This window comes from Perognathus longimembris, chromosome 2, assembly GCF_023159225.1.
Source record: "Perognathus longimembris pacificus isolate PPM17 chromosome 2, ASM2315922v1, whole genome shotgun sequence".
NCBI lineage: Eukaryota > Metazoa > Chordata > Mammalia > Rodentia > Heteromyidae > Perognathus > Perognathus longimembris.
Window position 1 is genome coordinate 62319254 of NC_063162.1, and position 8830 is coordinate 62328083.

General features: G+C 43.1%; 1 pseudogene; it reads right to left on the bottom strand.

Moving 5' to 3' along the window:
- Positions 1–277: 277 nt before the first annotated feature.
- Positions 278–8517, bottom strand: LOC125344310 (annotated as a pseudogene).
- Positions 8518–8830: the final 313 nt, after the last annotated feature.

Here is an 8830-nt window from a genome sequence, read left to right on the forward strand (position 1 = left end):
CTGTAACCCCTATGTACATCACCTTTACAATAGCAATATAAAAACAAAAACTAAAATATAAATGAAAAACTAATAATAAGATTTTGGGAAGTATTTCCATCTCAGTAAAAAGAAGATTAATACAAATTTCAGATCCAATTGTTAGATAAATTAGCTATTTCTAAATGAGTAGAACCTGTAGAAATAACACAGTCAATATCTACAGAAAATTCCAAGTATATAGAAGCAATTGAAAAGGCCCAAGGGAAAATGTCTTCCACTTCTGAACATGTATGTCCTACTTCTGCATCTTCATCTGAGACAGAGCCTCCTGGAGAGCCCAGTGGACCTGCTTGTTGTGCAAGGTGTAGACGACAGGGTTCAGCAGCGGGTCACCACCGTGTGCACCAGGGTGGCCTCTCTGTTGGAGTTCGGCCTGCTCATCTTCTTTGGCTTCATATAGATAAAGACACAGCTGCCATACATCAGGGAAAGGACCATGAGGTGATAGGAGCAGGTGGAGAAAGCTCTGTGCTTCTCTGTGGCTGAGGGGAGATGAACCATGGCGGTGGTTGCTACTGTAGGCCACAGCAGTCATTGTGAAGGACGGAAAGAGGACACACAAGCCCAAGATGAAGAACAAGCTGTCAGTCGATCTGGTGTCAGAATAGGAAAGACTTGACAAGGGTCCAAAATCACAAAAGAAGTGAGGGCTGATATTGGGGCCACAGAATGATGAGTGAGAGTGCCAGGACTGGAATCGCCATGAAGAGAAATCCCAGCCCCCAGCAGGAAGCAACCAGCAAGAGACACACCTTCCAGTTCAGGATGGTTGGGTAATGCAAATGGCCTGCAAATGGTCAGGTACCGATCTAAGTACAATACAGCCATGAGGAAGAACATGGTTCCTAACAGGAAAAGAAAGACCAAGGCTTGTTTCACACAAGCTACAAAGGAAATTGTCTGTCTCCCTAACAGAAAGAAAGTCAGCAACTTGGGAATCACAGTGGTGATGAAACAGCATTCCACAAAAGAGAAGGTGCTGAAGAAGTACATAGGTGTGTGGAAGTGAGGGTCAGTGACCTCGATGTTAATAATAAGAGTGGTGCTCATGATGGAGACGACATTTGCCACCAGGTGTATGAGGAAGAATGTAGCGCCCAGGTGCTGAGTGGCAGGAAACCCCTCCAGGATGAACTTGCCAACCATAGTCCTCTTCCTCACTTCCTCCATCAGCAGCTTTTCTGTTCTCTCCACCTGTCATTGAACTAGATGGTCACTTCAAAACTGTACAGTAGTTAGGCACTGGTGGTTCACTCCTGTAATCCTAGATACCCAGGAGACTGAGATCTGAAGACAGTGGTTCAAAGTCAGCCCAGGCAAAAAGATATGTGACACTATCATCTTCAATTAACCACCATAAAGCCAGAAGTGAAGTGGTGGCTTAAGTGGTAGAGCACCAGCCTTGAGCAAAGAAAGTGACAGTGTGAGGCTCTGAATATATATATACCAAATAATAAAATAATATAAAACCAAATAATAAAAATCCCTGAATAACATAAAGCTTTATTTTATTAAATATGTAAAATAATCAGGCATGACAATTTGGTGTACTTATTATTTCAAAGCTCTATATTTAGCATATTGTTGTTTTGTGTCTGTATGCCATTCCTGGGGCTTGAACTCAAGGCCCAGATACTCTCCCTTAGATTTTTCACTCAAGGGTGGCACTCTGTCACTTGAGCACAGCTCCACTTTTGCCTTTTATTGGTTCATTGGAGATGAGTCTCACTGATTCTCCTGCCCTGGGCCACCTTTGAACTGTGGTCTTCACATCTCTCAACTTCCTTAATAGTGAGGATGACAAGCAGGAGTCACTGGCATCCAGTTCAGCATATTATTCCTGTCTATTGTAAAGGAAAACTACTTGTTTTTATATCCATGTTCACATTGCATACAGCTAAAGCAGTAGTTAAATGAGAACTGTATAAGTAGCAACCCATGCAAAGGAAAGGCTATGTCATTTTAACAGTATTGAGTCACCTGCTCACATAGGTCATTGCTTAGTCAGAAAAAAAATTATTCTTTTAATTATATATTTGATGACTGAACTTGCTTCTATGAAGGTAGCATTCACACCATTACCTTAAGATGAATGTTGCAAAACTAAAAGTATAACAGAAAGAAATAATAGTGGATTATAGCTCAGTGGTACTGTGGCTTAAGATGTAGAGTGTTTGCCTTAAGCAAAAAGAAGCCAGGGATGGTGCTCAGGCCCTGAGTCCCAAGTCCTGCTCGTGTGCGTGCGCGCATACGTGTGCGTGTGTGTGTGTGTGTGTGTGTGTGTGTGTGTGTGTGTGTGTGTGTGTCCCTTCATCGTATCTAAGGGTTTATTACCATTTTCAGGCATAGTATTATAAATAATAATTTAAAAAAAAACTTTTGCCTGGCATTGGTGGCTCACACCTGTAATCCTTGCTACCCAAGAAGTTGAGATCTAAGCCCAGGCAGGAAAGTCCCTGAGACTCTTGTCTGCAAGTAAGTGTCCAAAAGCCAGAAACGAAGCTGTGGCTCAAGTTGTAGAATGCTAAGCTTGAGTAAAAATGGTCAGGGAAAGCTCCCAGACTCTTAGTTCAAGCCCTAGGACTGGTCTAAAATACCAAGCAATCAAACAACAAAAACCCATTTTTGTAATCCAAGCACAGTCCCCTGAAGTAAATTAGATTCAAGGGTGATCTGCTAATTCTAACAGGGCTCATGTTGAGCTAGAACTTGAGGTAGTTTAGATTTTTTTTAATTTTTTAAATTAAATTTTGTTGACAAGGTGTTGTGCAAAAGGGGTACAGTTATATAATAGGGCAGTGAGTACATTTCTTGTGATATCTTACACCCTTGTTTTTCTTTCCCTTCCCTAAATCAGGTAGGCATATACAATACCCAGTATATCAAAATCATATACAGTAGCCACGTGGCATACGCCAAAGGAAATTCACCTAGAACTTTAAATATAACGTCAACAATAGAGTTTGCTTATCCTTGTCTTATATGTTCATACATACATAGCTGTTGAGCTATTGTGATCCACAAAGAGGTCTATTTTAGACCTTTTTATGTTTAGTAGTTGTTTAGTTTTAGATACATAATGTAAGGTCACTGTCCCAAACCTGTGGAAATACCATTTGACAAGAAGATTTTGTTTCGTAGACCTCGTCTCTACTGTCCCCCTCAACTTTAACAGTCATAAATCAAGGAGACCATGCCCCTTTGTTCTCTGTGTTCGAGGGTTGTCTTGCTCAACATTATTTCTTCAAGTTCTGACCATTTCCCTGCAAATACCAATATTTTATCATTTCTAATCGCTATGTAGTATTCCATTGTGTATAGGTACCACATTTTTTTTATCCATTCATGTGTAGAGGGGCATCTGGGTTGTTTCTATATTTTAGCTATTGTGAATTGTGCAGCGATAAACATGGATGTACAGATGTCTTTTTGATATCCTGAGACCTGTTGTTCAGGATAGATGCCTAGGAGTGGTATGGCTGGGTCATAGGGTAGGTCTATGCTGGGTTTTTTGAGGAACCCCCATACTCTTCTCCAAAGTGTTTGTACTGATTTGCACTCCCACCAACAATGGAGAAGGGTTCCTTTTTCCCTGAATCCCCTCCAGCATTTGTTGTTGGCTGACTTTAGAGTATAGGCCATTCTAACTGGGGTGAGGTGGTATCTCAGGGTTGTTTTTATTTGCATTTCCTTTACTGCCAGGGATTTTGGACATTTACTCATATGTTTCTTTGCCATTTTTATCTCCTCTCCTGTGAAGTCTCTCTTTAGCTCCTTTGCCCATTTCCTAATTGGTTTACTGGGCTTAGAAGGGGTTAGTTTTTTTGAGTTCTCTGTAGATGACGGATATTAGGCCTTTTTCTGTTGCTGTGCTGGTGAAGATCATTTCCCATGTGGTTGGCTGTCTTTCTAGTTTGGTGGCTATGTCTATAGCTGTGCAGAAACTTTTTAATTTGTAGTAGTCCCATTTGTCGAGTCTCTCCCCTATCTGTTATGCCCCCTGGGACTATATTCAGGAAGTTCCTTCCTGTGCCTATAAGTTCTAGCGTCTTTCCTACTCAGTCTTTCAGTAGTTTCAAAGATTCGGGTCTGATGTTGAGTGAAGCCTACTTGATAAGAATGTGTAATTTTCTTGACCAGTTTCTGGATCCTGTTAGCTAATATTTTTTTCCCCTGGGTGATATGTATGTCTTTAGCTAATATTCTGTTGAGGACCTTTGCGTCTGTGTTCATTAGTGATATTGGTCTGTAGTTCTCTTTTTTTGTTCTGTCTTTGCCTGGGGATGAGTATAATATTAGCTTCATAGAATGAGTTTAGGATTTCTCCCTCTGTTTCTATTTCACGGAAGAGTTTGAGAAGTATTGGTATTAGCTCCTCACTAAAGGTTTTATAGAATTCATTGGTGAATCCATCCGGGCCAGGGATGTTGTTGGGAGGCTCTTGATTAATCCCTGTATCTCACTGTAAGTTATTGTTTTATTTAGTTGATTTATTTCTTCTTGATTCAGTTTGGGCAGTTTATACTTCTCTAAGAATTGATCCATTTCTGTAAAATTATTGTTCTTTAGTGAGTAGAGGTTCTGGAAATAGTTACTTATGATTGTTTGAATATCGTGTGTATTTGTTGTAATTTTTCCTGTGGAGTCCCTGATCTTAAAAATATGAGTCTCTTCTTTTTTTTTGTAAGTCTTGCAAGGGGTCTGTCCATTTTATTTATTTTCTCAAAGAACCAGCTTTTAGTTTTATTTATTTGTTGAATGGTCTTTCTATTTTCAATCAGATTTATCTCTTCTTTAATCTTTGTGATCTCTCTCCTCCTAGTCATTTTAGATTCGATTATTTCTTGTTTCTCCAGATGTTTTAGTTTCATCGTCAGGTTATTCACCTGCTCTGATTCTATTATTTTAATGTGAGTGCTGAGGGCAATGATCTTGCCCCTCAGTACTGACTTAGCTGTGTCCCATAGGTTTCTTTGTGATGTATTTTCATTGTCGTTGTGGCTTATGAATTTGTTAATGTCATCCTTAATTTGCTCTGTGACCCAAGTGTTAGGTAACAGTGAGGGGTTTATCCTCCAAGTATTTGTATAGCCTCTGTGGTATCCTTTGTTATTGAGGGTTACTTTGATTCCACTGTGATCAGATATAATACATGGGATGACGTCAATACTCTTGTACTTGCTGAGGTTCTTTGTGTGGGCTATGTCATAATCTATTTTGGCGTATGTTACATGGGCTGCTGAGAAGAATGTGTATTGGGTCTCTGTAGGGTGAAAAACTCTGTACAGATCTGTCAGATCCATGTGGGATATGGTGTTATTTAGGTCTTTGGCTCCCTTGCTAATCCTCTGTGTGTTGAATCTGTCTCTTGGAGAGAGTGGAGTATTAAAATCTCCCACTCTCCCGCTATGATTGTGTTTGGGTCTATCTTGTTCTGTAGTTTTGTTTTACATATTTAGGGCCTCTTTTGTTTGGTGCGTATAAATTTATCACTGTGATATCTTGATTCTGGATTTTTCCTTGTATTAAAATGTAGTGCCCTTCTTTATTTTTTTGAACTGATTTTAATGAGAAGTCCTTTTTGTCTGAAATCAGGATAGCTATTCCTGCCATTTTGGTAGGTGTGTTTGTGTGGAAGATCCTGCTCCATCCTTTCTTTGGGAGCCTGTTTTTGTCCCTTGCTGTAAGATGGGTCTCTTGAAGACAACAGATAGCAATTTTTGTTTATGGATAATCTTTGTCAGTCTGCTCCTCTTTATCAAAGAATTTATAACATTTATATTCAAAGAGATCATGAATAAGTGTAGTTTTTTTCCCTTCCATTTTCCTGTGTTTCCTCTCCCTGCTTTCTTGTCTTTATTGAGCTGCTCCTCCTGTTGGGCTCTGGCTATTGTAGTTTCTTTCTGTTTCTGTCTGTGGGTCTTGTATGTTTTCTGTTAGGTGGGGTTCCCCTCTTAGAATTCGCTGTAAGGCTGGTTTTTTATTCACATAATCCTTTAGTTCCTCTTTACTATGAAGATCTGGTTTTTCCCTCAAAGGTGAATTCTAATTTTACTGGGTATCTAATTCTGGGTTGGCAGTTGTTGGCCTGGAGGACTTGGACTGTGTTCTTCCAGGCTCTTCTTGCATTTAAGTTTGTGTGGAGAGGTCTGCCGTGATTCTGATCTTTTTTCCATTGTAATAGAGTTCTTTCTTCATGTTAGCTGCGTTAAAAATTTGCTCTTTATTCTTGAGATCTGAGGCCTTGCTAATTATGTGTCTAGGCGAGGATTTTCTAGGGTCTGGTCAGGTCTGCCAGGTGTTCTATATGATTCTGTTATTGGGGTGAGGTTATTCCTTGTGAGATTGGGTAAGTTCTCTGCAATAACTCTATTGAATATTTGTTGTATACCTCTGCTCTGGTACGCCTCTCCTTCATCTATTTGATTATATGCAGATTGTATCTCTTCTCCCTGTCCACTATTTCCTGGATTAGTCTGCACTGGAGTTTGACAGTTTCTTGGAGTGCAGCAATCTTCCGGTCCTTTGTGATGTGGCTTTTTAGTGTGGTTTGCAGCGACATGAGTGAACTGTTTATGGTTGCCAGATCAGCTCTCATTGTGGTAATTTCTTCTTTTAATGAGTTGTGTTTTGAATCTATTTTTTCTTGCATTTTGTTTCTCAGGATGTTAACGTCTTATTTAACAAAGGAGTAGACTGTATCTATTTTTGCTTCCATTTCTTTCTTGACTTCCTGAAGGTCCTTTGAGACTTCCATTCTAAACTCCTGGAATTGTTTTCTGAATTCATTCCTGAGGCTTTTGGTCATTTCTGCTATCTTAGCCTCAGTTTTATTTTTTTATTCTCCATCTCCTCCTTGGTCATACTACTTTTTGGAGCTGGCGAGTTGGCTTGACCTTTCATGAAATTTGTAATATTTCTTTGTGATTTACTCATCTGGAGTTTTTGCACTTTCAGGGGCCTGTAGGTGGCGGCCTTGGCTTGGCTTTGTGCTGTTTCCCTCTGGTCTGTCAGTGAGGACTTGTTTATATCCTGGCTCCAGGTTTGAGTTTGGCTGTTGAACCTTACTGCCCTATTGGTGAGCATGACTGTCTCAGTTGTTTCCAAGGTGGTTACCCTCACTGCAGTTAGGGGTGGGTAGGTTCTGTGTCTTTCTCTGCAGGACTGTGCTGTGCCGCTGTGTTGTGCTGACCCTTGTGGGGCCCTGTTGGGGGTTCACGGGTCACTGATTCAGCATGGCATGGAGACTTTTCTCTTTGATTCTTTCCCCTCTAATTGCTGTGGGTCAAGAGAGCTCTTCTCTCAGATTGAGTATTGCCGCAGAGGGGCGGCTTGCCCACCTGTGTGGAGTGTTCCTGTCAGAGCAGGTTTTGCTATTGAGGGGTGGCCTGCCCAACTGTGCAGAGTGCGCCTATCAGAGCGGGCGTTGCTGCTGGGGGGCCCTGCCCACCTGTGCAGAGTGCGCCTGTCAGAGCGGGCATTGCTGCTGAGGGGCAGCTTGCCCACTTGTGTGTTCCTGCAGATGGGTGGGCACAAGATCCCCCTGCTGGCGGGCTAGCATGTTGACCCACGCTGGTCCTCTAAGGTGCTCTTGTGCTTCTTTTGGGGGCACTCTGCACCGGATTGTTGAAGGGTGCTTGTGCCCTCTAGCGAATCTACTGTGTGTGTGGGGGGGGGTATGTGTGGTGCCCAGCAGGTTTAAGTGTCTGGGCCTGGGTTGGTGCCCACAGACTCTCTGCACCTCTGCTGTGAGGGATGGGCATGTGCTCAGGCCCAGGTGACCCTACTGGGCTGGTATTGCACACCAGCAAGCCTGTGACTATTGTTCAAAAAGTCTACGCAGACCAGGGTGCCTCAGATGGCATTCAAATGCCTACCAGTTCCCCGGTCCCTGCTGGGGTGGCTGGTGCAGACAGATTCAGGCTCCGCAGCTGGGGCTTTGGGGGATGCTGGCCAAAGGTGTCTCCCAGACACTTTGTTGGGCACTTCTCCACCCACTGCTAGCTCCTGTGTCCTCCCAGGAGCTGTAGGGTCCAAGAGCCACCAGATATGGGGCTCTTTTGTTCCCTTGTGGTAGGGAGGGTGAGGGAGGGAGCTCTAGCTTCTTTGTCCCCTTGTGATGAGCTCTACATCAGGTTTTGGGTCTCTGCCAGAGCTGATCTCCCTTGGCGGGGGGATGGGGAACTTACTGGTCTTGAATTGTGTGCATGTCCCACGCTGCTGTGGACTTTTCCGGGTTGGGGTGTGACTATCAATCATTTGGCGGTGGCCGTCCCTGCTTTCCACGTCTGCGGCACCCCTGCTGTTGTTGTCTGGTCCTGGCCATTCAGTCCCGCACCGCCAGTCCTGTGCCACCATCTGTCTCGGTCCAGTCTGTGCACTATCTGAAGCCCGTGGAGCTCCTGCTGTCTTGTCTCTGCACTCGCGGTGGGACTTTTCCACTGTTGCTTCTGTGGTTGCTGACGGTGGTCCCATTCACTGGCTCCAGGGCCACTTTCCCAGACTGGCCCTGGTCGGGCCAGGGCGGTGAGGGTACCCCGGAGATTTTCTGGCTCTGTGCAGGTTATAGGCTTTTCTTTCTTTGTTCTTTTTCATTTCTTGTGTTTCTCTGTTTGTTCTGGTTGTTTGCTCTGTTTGTTCTGCTGGTCTCTTGAGGGGCATTGGGTGTTGGAGTTCCCAGCTCACTATTTGGTCGGAGCAAGTTGGGATGCCTCCCTATTGTGATGGCTCCATCTTCTCTCCTTCCTAGTTTAGATTTTTTAAAGTGATTTTGTGCCTGCAGTCAGGG